This window comes from Phalangium opilio, unplaced genomic scaffold (assembly GCF_054372755.1).
Source record: "Phalangium opilio isolate 3A_F unplaced genomic scaffold, DU_Popi_V2 ptg000056l_1, whole genome shotgun sequence".
NCBI lineage: Eukaryota > Metazoa > Arthropoda > Arachnida > Opiliones > Phalangiidae > Phalangium > Phalangium opilio.
Window position 1 is genome coordinate 7,124,475 of NW_028324175.1, and position 12,250 is coordinate 7,136,724.

A 12,250-nucleotide genomic window follows, 5' to 3' on the forward strand; every position below is an offset into this window, starting at 1 on the left:
GCAGCTAATTAATACGAGAATATTTTGAAAAAGGTGGCAGCTAATTAATAGGAGAATATTTTGGAAAAGGTGGCAGCTAATTAATAGGAGAATGTCTTGGAAAAGGTGGTAGCTATTTAAAGGGATAATATTTTGGAAAAGGTGGTAGCTAATTAAAAGGAGCATATTTTGGAAAAGGTGTCAACGAATTATTGGAACCAAACCTAAACTAACCTTAGCTAACCTAACCTAACCTAACCTAACCTAACCTAACCTATGCTAACCTAACCTAACCTATGCTAACCTAACTTAACCTAACCTATGCTAACCTAACCTAACCTATGCTAACCTAACCTAACCTATGCTAACCTAACTTAACCTAACCTAACCTAACCTAACCTAACCTAACCTAACCCAACCCACCCGAAACCAAAATATTAAAATTTTAATTTAAAATTTAAAGACATTGATGGAACTACCATTAAGACTGTACTTCATTTTAAGCACAATTTGTTTATTAATTCTATATATCTTTTGCCTTGAAAGGGATGAAAGTGAGCGTTTTAATTAGTATCACGAAACATTTACTTTTAATATTATTAACTATTAACATACCTTTCGGAGACTCGAACCAACAACCTATCGCTTCGCAGTCCAACATCGTATCCACTACACCACCGAATCGCTGACGGCTACAGTGTTTCAAGTTATATTCATGTATTTTTAGGGGCATATTCGGACGATTGGGATTTCGGTCCATCGGGAATATAGCCATTGGGCTGGAAATCTAAAATCATTGCGGGATATTCGGTCGAATGGGATTTCGGTCCATTGGGAATTCGGTTGAAAGGAACGATACCCAGATTTTCTGCAAATTTTTACGCTCAAAAATACCTAGTGGAGTCTGGCGCTTTGATATTGGGGGAGCCAATGAACTTGATCTTTCTCACTTCCGTTTTCCGAGTCTGGATTGTAGGAAACATTATGGCTGCATTCATTTTCGTCTTTGAAGTGATTCTGTCGTTAGTGATACTTTCTTACGGGGGATCATAAATTATTTTTCCGTATCAAATTTCAATAGAAATTCTATACATAATTGGCACATCAATTTTAAACATACTTCGAAATTACTATTTTTATAAGATCAACTCAGATTCATATGGATCTCATGACATTTACCTCATTTCACCTCAACAGATTTTAAATAGCTTTTTAATAGAATTGTAATGAAATACAGCAAAATGCTAAAAAATTATACAGTTTAAGATTTTTATGAGTTAGAAGAAGCAGTGGTCACAAAATGTGCCCGTTGGCTATTTGGACATTTCAAGGGCACGTATAAATTCGTCACCAATAAGGTCATAACACTCATTTCTACAAAAATGCCACCAGAAGTTAGTATTATCCATGAGTTATCTGCAAAATTTAAACTGTTAAACATTTATCAACTAGTTATTTCAACATCACGCTAAGTAAACCCAGGGATAGATGTAATTTTAGAAGCAGGAATGGAGAATGGTTAGTATTTACTACAGTCCGACTCATAGCCCGGTATAGAGCCCCTCCCTTCAACACGTAAAGAAAATTTTAAATTATCTTACTGGCTCACTTAAACTACGTTTTGATGACGTTGCTGACGGGGACGGCGAAAAATAAGTAATTCGTTTTTACCTCTGTCGCTATGGAATGTAGGACATAATGCCCCCTGGACATAATCCCCCGGACATAATCCCTCCATTAGAGAAGAAAAGGACATAATCCCCTCAGGTAGGAGACAAAATCCCCCGGACAATTTCCCCCGAATGGATGCCGAAGACAAAATACCCCCAGCCCTAGGACAAATTCCCCCCAGCCCCAGGACAAATTCCCCCAATAAATGTAAAAATAACATTTTGGAAAAGGCGTACCTTTGTTGGTCGCTGTAATTTCCATGGTTTAATGAGAAAGTGTAAAAATATGCATTGTCTTTTATAGAATTCTTAAAAATTTTAAGCCTAGGCCAGTCTCTAAAGGGGGGGGGGAAATCTCAATATTTTAAAAGAAATGTTTCTTCGGAAAAAAATAAATGTAAAAAATAATATTTTGGAAAAGGCGTACAATTGTTACAATATTTCCAAAATATTACAAACCTAACCTAACCTAACCTAACCCAACCCAACCTAACCTAACCTAACCTAACCTAACCTAACCTAACCCAACCAAACCCAACCGATCCTAACCAAACCTAACCTAACCTAACCCTATCAAACCCAACTGAACCCGAATAAAATCCAAAAAAATGTCAAACTGAATGTCAATATTGAATGTCAGTGACACAACTAATTTACAATTCGAAAACAAAAATTGTTTCGTATTTCCAATTTTTCTCCATTATTCACGCTAATAACTAATTATTAATTTGTAAACCTATTTCTACCCTCGAAATGAATGAAACTGAACGAAATAATTAGAAATTATTCAAATAATATTTTGATAACACTCACGTACCTTCGAGGAATCGAACCCACCATTCTTCTCGCCGCTGTTCAAGCCTTATCCACTACGCCACCAGATCGCTGAGGCTTCCAGTGTTTTAGATAATATTGATATTGTATTTTTTATTGTCGGGGGATTATAACCGGGAATTTTGTCTAGAGAGTGGGGGGATTTTGTCTAGAGAGTGGGGGGATTTTGTCTTGAGAGTGGGGGGATTTTGTACTCTTAACTAGGATGGGGGGAAAATGACCGGGGGATTTTGTACGTTTTTAAAAATGGGGGGATTATGACCGGGGGTCTTTTGTCTTGGGGGTGTTTAGTCCGTATACCGTCGCTATGACCCCGCCTCTTCTTTCATACCCCCCCGTCCCGTGGAAGGGGGTCCGGGACTTTGGCGCGCGCCAACATTACACTGTTCTCCATTACTGCTTCTAAAATTACATCTAACCCTGGTAAAACTAATTTATTCATACCCACGAAAAGTGTTTTACAAATTTCCTCATGAGAATAAAAACAGCAATCAGAACGAAAAGAACATTCTGCTCTAAAATTGCTTGATTCTGCTGCTTAAAAATTCAACTAAAAACAATTTTCTTTTTGAATCCAACAATTTACTGTAACATGTCTATTTACCTTGATTTAAATATAAATTTACCTTTTGAAGCATTATTTACAATAATATAGAAAGAAATTGTACGGATATTGATAAGCCTTCATATCGTTTGAAAATGTAACTTTTTACTAGGGTCACTACCTCCTATAGGAGGTAGTGCTAGGGTACTCCTTATTATCGGAGAGAACTTAGCAATGAACCCTTTCGTTCCACTTTGTGAAAACCGCCCAAATTGCTGGAGTTCCGTCGAATGGAACCTCTCAATTTTGGTTCCAGTCGGATTGAAATAGGTGAATATATATAAAGAAATTGGTCTTTTTGAACTTGTTGAAAAATAAGAAATCGTCATGACACTTGCGCGCGATTTTGCACGTGACGTGAGTCTGGTGGTTTATTGTTAAGCCATGGATATGGAATGAGCGTAAGGAAATTTTTTTTCACACTATCTTAGAGCATGAAAACAAATCCTCACGCGCATTCTTCGCGAGCGTCATTTCTCCAGACTAGAAACGTCACTCGTAACGATTTGTTATATTTTTCAATTAGCTCCTCCTAGTTTATATATTTACCTATTCGGTCCATTGGGAGGGAATCTCCAAACCGTGGACCGTCTTCTTTCATCTTGAATAAAAACAGAAAATGGTTTCGAGATAAAGGGAGCTCAGATTTTCACATATGAAATCGTATAGAATCTATTCTTGTGAAGATACAAAATGAGCTTTTAGCATTATAATTATTTAGGGTGGAACAGAAAGGAAGAACACTTATTTCAAGTAAAATGTCGCATTACTACTCCTAAAATGAGATCCCTCATTCAGATTTGTGGCTTTAAAAGCGGTATCGTGTTTCTGACAATCATTAATGGTGCTCTTATGTGTGTGTTGTTTTGTGAGTTTTAAACTTCAATTTCAACTCGAGCAGTGGCGTCGCTAGGCCTTTTTTGGGGGGGCTATAGCCCCCCCCCCCCCAAATTCCAAACTTAGCCCCCCCAAAATAATCCGTAAACCCTACCAAAAAATTGCTGTTAGCAACCTAAAATTCTGTAGCAATACATAAAAAATTTTCAATATGAAACAGTAAAATTTTGAAGAAAAAAGCAGATGGAGACAAGTAAAATGTTTCATGTTCTTTCGAAGGGAGTCCCAATAGTGTGGACTAAAAGCTAACCAAAACTAAAAATAAACCTAAGACGAGTGAAAATCCTTCATAATCGGTTCCGTAGTCCTTATCAATAAAAGGTTGTACATCTTTAAAATACGAAAAATTTCATGTTGACACAAATTTACGGATAGTTTTAAAGGTCTACACATTTTCCAAATAACCCATTATGCAATTTTTAGCCACATCGTAGTATACGATAGGCTCTTAGTTTGACCCGAGCCGTAGTAGTACTGGCCGGGGTTTTCGCTTTCGTTATCGTCAGATTTTAGCTTAAATGGAACCAATAGTGGCAGCTGAGCTCAGTTAGAGATTTTATTTTAATTAAAAACAAGTTGGGAAAACCAAAATATTACCTCTCCGAGTCTAGAGGTCTACTACTACAAACTTATTTACCTAGATATGGAATTATTTCTCTTTTTTGAAGTAAAAATTTACGAAATATTGAAGCAGCATTCCAAGCATAGCGAATATACAGTAAAGCAGACGACATTTTACATCCAATAAGGATAAATCTTGGACATATGGAAATCAGTCAATGGGGAAAGAACAGGAAATGAAGTCTACGCTTCAGCTGTTTACCGTATATTCTGATAGCTACATTCACAACTGGTTTGCAGTGTAAACACTATCGTCTCGTCTCACCTCAACAATATTCTTAGTTTGCCAACATGAATGTTAACGTTAAATAACACCAAAGCTATATTGCAGCTAGCTAGACGCACTAATAGTCAATGCGCACCATAAAGATAATATAAAGTCTGTAGCTACTACCCGTTTACCATTAGCCCTTTCACTATTCTAATTGCCACCATGATCTTTTCTTCTATTATAAAATCTTAACCTGATTATGTAAGAGTGTATTTACTTCACCTCAGGCCTCAATTATTTACTCTTTGTTTCACTAAGCCTATTACGGATAATACTTGATATACCCGCCGGAGTCTCAGTCTTAATTTTCTTCATGAAATCACTGAACCAAGGATTATTCTATATACAGATGTAGTATAGCTTAAGTAATATTAATAAAAACTGTCTTTGTACACAAAGACGCGAAAAAGTAAGAGATAAGTGTAGAAAATTAATTGTTTGAAGTAACAGATATTCAAATTTTCATTTTTGAAGACGTGATTATAAAACATCAATTATTTGAAAAAATTTCTTATCTTAGTTTTTTTAACCAAAAATTCCTTAAGTAAAATATTTTATGATTTTATCCTTAAACATGTCCATCATTTTAAAAATAGAAAACGTATGCATTTTATTTACTTTTTAAAATTTACAGTTAGTTTGAGTATTCGGGCCTATAAGGAGAATAAAATGGGCAGAAAATTGTTGATAGCAGACAAAATAAAACAAGCATGAAAACTTAACAAAACGTGTTCGTTTATTTTAACGTTTTCGAGGTTTCAAAAATTGACGTGTTGTATATCTCTCAAAGCTACAGATCCTTTTGACTCTAATAACTACATCACAGTCAAAGGGCGAATGTAATTTTCGGTTCGCAATATTTTAAATTTTGAAATATAAAAAAAATACTTCTAGCTCTATTTTTCAGATATCCGAGTATTTGAACTTCCTCGAAGCAAATGTTTCTAGAAAATAAAAAGTAGTATCAAGGTATATAGTTTCTCTGAAATTTTTGTGAAAAAAACTAAGATAAGAAATTTTTTCAAATAATTGATGTTTTATAATCACGTCTTCAAAAATGAAAATTTGAATATCTGTTACTTCAAACAATTAATTTTCTACACTTATCTCTTACTTTTTCGCGTCTTTGTGTACAAAGACAGTTTTTATTAATATCTGTCACTTCAGTCTTAATATGAATTAAAACTGTATAGAAACTAGTATTTTAAAACGTATACTGAAAAGCAGGCGCTCCATTTAAGTCTTGTGGTGTTGCGCGTATATTAGTTACCACGTTTGAACTAACAAGGCCCTAACCATCTATTAGGGTATAGAAGTATTAATCATGATTGCTTCAACGCCCAGTCCAACTCAAATTGCCTTCCCGTCGTTTTCACGTGCAAAGCACAGTGGATGCAATAATACAAATAGTTTCCGAAGATTTAGGCTAAAAAATTATTACGTAGACCTGTGTACAAAAACAATCTATACACCTGTGCACAAACATATTCCATAGACCTGCGCTGGGTGACCACATTTCCTAAATTTTATAATTTTTCCTATTTTCGGATGTCTTCCTATTAGTTCCTATAATTTCGATAATTTTCCTATATTTTCCTATTTTTTGAAATTGTAGATATTTTGTGCGCTCTCACTTTTGGTTTTGTTATATATCAACCAAAGCTATGGAAGCCTCTAAAAATATTTGTCAGGGAATTCTGTGATGTTTTAAAGTTATAGCATATGTTTCTAAGATTACGTTCCATAAGTATGACACTTCCTATCAGAGTCCTGCACGGGCCGGGCTCAAGCCCGGTCCGGCCCGAGGCCCGGCCCGATCGGGTCGGGCCGAGCCGGGCTTTCCACTTTTGAAAATTGTATCGAGCCGGGCCGGGACGGGCTTTTAAAATTTTGGAAATTAACGGGCCGGGCCGGGTCGGGCTTTTAAAATTTTGGAAGTTAAAGGGCCGGGCCGAACTTGATTCTCATTTAATCCAAAGTTCAAATTTTAATGAGTATAAGCTTCTAAGAACAAATGTAACGAACAATTATCAAAAAAATGAATAATACACGACGCTAAAGCAAATATGAATTCAAATCATTGATTTTATCTAAAAAAAATATAAAAATTACAACTGAACTTCGTGTAACGGGCCGGGCCGGGCCGGGCCTGTTCAATTCATTCAATGTGTCGGGCTGGGCCGGGCCGGGCCGGGCTTGGTTAATGCATGTAACGGGCCGGGCCGGACCGGACCGGGCCGAAAAACCAACTATGTTCTCGGACTCGGGCCGGGTTTCGGGCTTATTCAAAATTCTAAAACCGGGCCGGGCTTGGGTCGGGCCTGAAAAACTCGGCCCGTGCAGGTCTCTGCTTACTATATTTCGAAATGCTAGAGACTTAATGAGAGCTAGTTCGAGAACGACGCGAGAATTGACTACAAGCGATTTTCTACTCCACCTTCCTATTTAGTCTGTACTAAGCCTTTGACAGGGCCTCATCAGGCGTCTCTTTACGAGAATCTCTGACGTTTCATTTACGTCACTTCGAGACAAGGTCTCAGTTTCCAGTGACAAATTTATGTAACATATCTTACGAACTTATGGTTATAATGAAACCAAAGCTCCTTTGTAAATCTTGTCTTATTACTTTCAAAGCATATTTGCAACCTATATTTTGCTATTTTTTCAAGAGTAGTTCTCTTGTCTTTTCCTGTTTTTTTAATTATACATCTATATCTATATAAATCATAGTCCTGACTGACTGACAGACTGACTGATAATCATCGCCCAGCCCAAACCGCTGGCCCCAGGCTGAAAATTTGGAGGAACGTTACTCGTAAGTAGTAGGCGCGTACTAAGAAAGATTTTTCCAATCCCCCGCCATCTTCATAAATGGCGCCCAGAAATGTAACAAATCTTCTCTTTGTAAGAAAGTCCGCGAATTTCAACCGATTTCACAAATATTTAGTACACTGGATTCCTTTAACCTATAGACGGACTATATGGTCTTTCGGGATCGATTTGTTGCCACCATTTTAAATGGCGGCCAGATATTCTTCCTTTATAGAATGTCTGCGTGTAAAGTAATAAAAAATGGCCCGACGAGCTGATGGGCGACGCCGAGTGCCTTCGCTCCTAGGATGCTACAAAAATATTAGTCGAATAAGTAAAATGTACCCATACTTGATGGAAGTTCTTACTACACTCAAGCGATGCCGCGGGTAACAGCTAGTCTCCTATAATTTCCTGTAAATCAATTGTAAATTTCCTATTTTCCTATAACTATTACAATGTTATTTGTGGTCACCCTGAGTGCAAAAACATATTTCGTAGATAACATAGACTTGTGAAAACACATGTCATATAATTGTGTACAAACAGATCCCGTAGACTTGTGCACAAACAGATCCCTTAGAATTGTGCACAAACAGATCCCTTAGAATTTTGCACAAACAGATCCCTTAGAATTGAGCACAAACTGATGTCATAGACTTGCGCACATAATGATGTCATAGACTTGCGCACATAATGATGTCATAGACTTACGCACAAACAGATGTCATAGACTTACGCACAAACAGATGTCATAAACTTGTGCAAAAGAGATGTTATATACCTGTACACAAAAAGATTCCATGGACCTCTGCACAAAATCACTCCATACCCTTATGCTCAAAAATATGCTCAAGAATATCTCGTACACCAGTGCACAAAATACTGCATATCCATTTGCACAAAAATGTCTCGTATACATTTGCAGAAAAATGTTCTTTAGACCTGTGCACAAACAGATGCAGTGGCCTTTGCAAAGACAGATTCCTTATACCTCTGCACAAACCGATTCAGTAGGCTTGTGCACAAAAATATTCCGTAGACCTGTGCACAAAAATATTCCGTAGACCTGTGCACAAACAGATACTGTAGACATGTGCACAAACAGATTCCGGATACTTGGACACAAACGGAAGTCACAGGGTTGTGCACAAACAGATGTCATAGACTTGCACAAAAAATACATCATAGACTTGCGCAATAAGAGATGTCAAGGATATGTGCACATCAGATTCCACGGACTAGTGCACAGACAGAAGTCTTAGACTTGTTTACAAACAGAAGTCATAGAATTGTTTCCATAAAGATTCCATACCCATTTGCACAAAACAATTTCATACCCATTTGCACGAAACGATTCCATACCCATTTGCACAAAACGATTCCATAGACCTGTGCACAAAAATATTCCATAGACCTGTGCCCAAAGAGATTCCATAAAGCTGTGCCCAAAGAGATTCCATAAAACTTTGCACAAAAGATTCCCTAGACCTGTGCTCAAAAAATTTGCCGTAGGCCTGTGCACAAAGAGATGCCGTAGGCCTGTGCACAAAGAGATGCCGTAGACCTGTAAAGAAACAGATTCCGTAAACCTGAGCACAAACAGATGCCGTAGGCCTGTGTACAAACAGATTCCGGAGATCTGTGCACAGTTTCCGTAGCCATGTGCACAAAAAAATTGCGTAGACTTGTACACAAGTGGAAGTCAAAGGCTTGTGCACAATAGATGTCATAGACATGTTCAAACCAGATTCCATAGTGTTGTGCACAAACAGAAGTCATAGACATGTGCACAAACAGAAGTCATAGACATGTGCACAAAAAACATTCTATAGACTTTTGCACATCAAGTTTCCAAAGACCTGTGCACAAAAGATTTCATGGAGATGTGCACAAAATATTTCATGGAACTGTGCACAAAATATTTCATGGAACTGTGCACAAAACATTATATATGCTTGTGCACATAAAGATTCCTTAGACCTTTGTACATAAAGATTTCATACCCATAGCACAAAACTATTCCATAACCATTTGCACAGAAATATTCCCTAGACCTGCGCACAAAATATTTCATAAAACTGTGCTGTGCACAAAAACATTCCATTGACCTATGCACAAAATATTCTATTGGCTTTTGTATAAACATGTGACATAGACCTGTGTACAAAAATATTCCATGGACCTGTGCACAAAAACATGCCTTGGACCTGTTCAGAAACATTCCATACCCCTATATGCGCAAAAATATTCCACACCCATTTGCACAAACATTTTCCGTAGACCCGTGCACAAACAGGTGACGTAGACTAGCGCATAAACAGATTCCATAGATTTGCGCACAAATATATTACGTAGACTCGTGCACAAATAGATTCCACAGACTTGTACACAAATAGATTCCACAGACTTGTACACAAACAGAAGTCACACGGTTATGCACAATCCGATGTTATAGACTTGTGCACAAACAGATGTCATATGCTTGTGTAAAAAACTGATTTCATAGACTTTCTCAAAAAGAGATGTCATCGACATTTGCACAAGAGATTCCGTAGACTTGTGCACATAAAGATTCTTCAGACTTGTGCACAAACATATTTTGTAGACCTGTACACACAGATACCATAGACTTGTGCAAAAATAGATGTCAAATATTTGTGCAAAAACACATCCCTTAGACTTTTGCACAAACTGATGCCATAGACTTATGCACAATCATATGTCCTAGACCGGTGTACAAAACATTCTATAGATTTGTGCACAAACATGAGTCATATACCTGTACACAAAAAATATTCCAGGGACTTCTGCACAAAAACATTCCATATACCTGTGCACAAAAATAATCCATGGACCTCTGCACAAAAACATTCCATATCCCTATGCTCAAAAATGTTCCTTACCCATTTGCACAAAAATATCATGTTCACCTGTGCACAAAAATATCACGTACTCCTGAGCACAAAAATATTCGGTATCCATTTTCACAAAATTATTCCGTACACCTGTGCACAAAAATATTCCAAATCCATTTTCACCATAATATTCCATACACCTATGCACAAAAATATTCCGTACACCTGTGAACAAAAACGGTTCGAACACCTGTGCACAAAAATATTCCGTACAATTGTGCACAAATAGAAATCACAGGCTTGTGCACAAAGAAATGTCGCAGACTCGCGCAAAAAGAGATGTTATAGACATGTGCACATCAGATTCCATAGAGTTATGCACAAACATTTTCAATGCCCCTATGCTCAAGCAGATTTCAAACCCTTATGCTCAAAAAGATTCCATACCTATTTGCACAAAAATAATACGTAGACCCGTGCTCAAAAATATTCCGTAGACCTTTGCTCAGACAGAAGTCACTCGCGTGTGCACAAACAGATGTCATAGACTTGTGCACAAACAGATGTCATAGACTTGTGCACAAACAGATGTCATATACTTGTGAATAAACAGATGTTATAGACTTGTGCACAAAGAGATGTTATAGACTTGTTCACACACAGGTGTTATAGACTTGTTCACAAGCAGGTGTTATAGAATTGATCACAGACAGGTGCTATAGACTTGTTCACAAACAGATGATTTAGACTTGTGCACAAACAGATGCTTTAGACTTGTGCACAAACAGATGAAATAGACTTGCGCACAAACAGATGTCATAGACTTGTGAATAAACAGATGTTATAGACTTGTGCACAAAGAGATGTTATAGACTTGTTCACACACAGGTGTTATAGACTTGTTCACAAGCAGGTGTTATAGAATTGATCACAGACAGGTGCTATAGACTTGTTCACAAACAGATGATTTAGACTTGTGCACAAACAGATGCTTTAGACTTGTGCACAAACAGATGAAATAGACTTGTGCACAAACAGATGAAATAGACTTGTGCACAAACAGATGTTTTAGTATTGTGTACAAACAGATGTTTTAGACTTGTGCACAAACAGATGTTTTAGACTTGTGCACAAACAGATGTTTTAGGCTTGTGTACAAACAGATGTTTTAGACTTGAGCATAAACAAATGTTATTGACTTGCGCAAAAAGAGATGTCATAGAAATGAGCAAATCAGATTCCATAGACCTGTACACAAACAGAGGTCGTAGACCTGTGAACAAACAGAAGTCGTAGACCTGTGCACAAACAGAAGTCGTAGACTTGTGAACAAACAGAAGTCGTAGACCCTGTGCACAAACAGAAGTCGTAGACTTGTGAACAAACAGAAGTCGTAGACCCTGTGCACAAACAGAAGTCGTAGACCTGTGCACAAACAGAAGTCGTAGACCTGTGCAAATAAAGATTTTTCACTTGGACACATAAAGATTCTTCAGACTTGCGTGTGCACATAATGATTCTTCAGACTTGTGTAACATAAGGATTCTTCAGACTTGTGTAACATAAGGATTCTTCAGACTTGTGTGCACATAAAGATTCTTCAGACTTGTGTGCACATAAAGATTCTTCAGACTTGTGTGCACATAAAGATTCTTCAGACTTTTGTGCACATGAAGATTCTTCAAACTTGTGCAAATAAAGATTC

General features: G+C 37.3%; 1 long non-coding RNA gene across 1 annotated transcript; it reads right to left on the reverse strand.

Annotated features, from left to right (window-relative positions):
- Positions 1 to 1,208: 1,208 nt before the first annotated feature.
- Positions 1,209 to 3,324, reverse strand: LOC149668336 (uncharacterized). Its single transcript, XR_016368146.1, has 3 exons — positions 3,110 to 3,324; positions 2,928 to 3,033; positions 1,209 to 1,395 (listed from the first exon to the last, which is right to left on the reverse strand). It is a non-coding gene; the product is annotated as an uncharacterized LOC149668336 (long non-coding RNA).
- Positions 3,325 to 12,250: the final 8,926 nt, after the last annotated feature.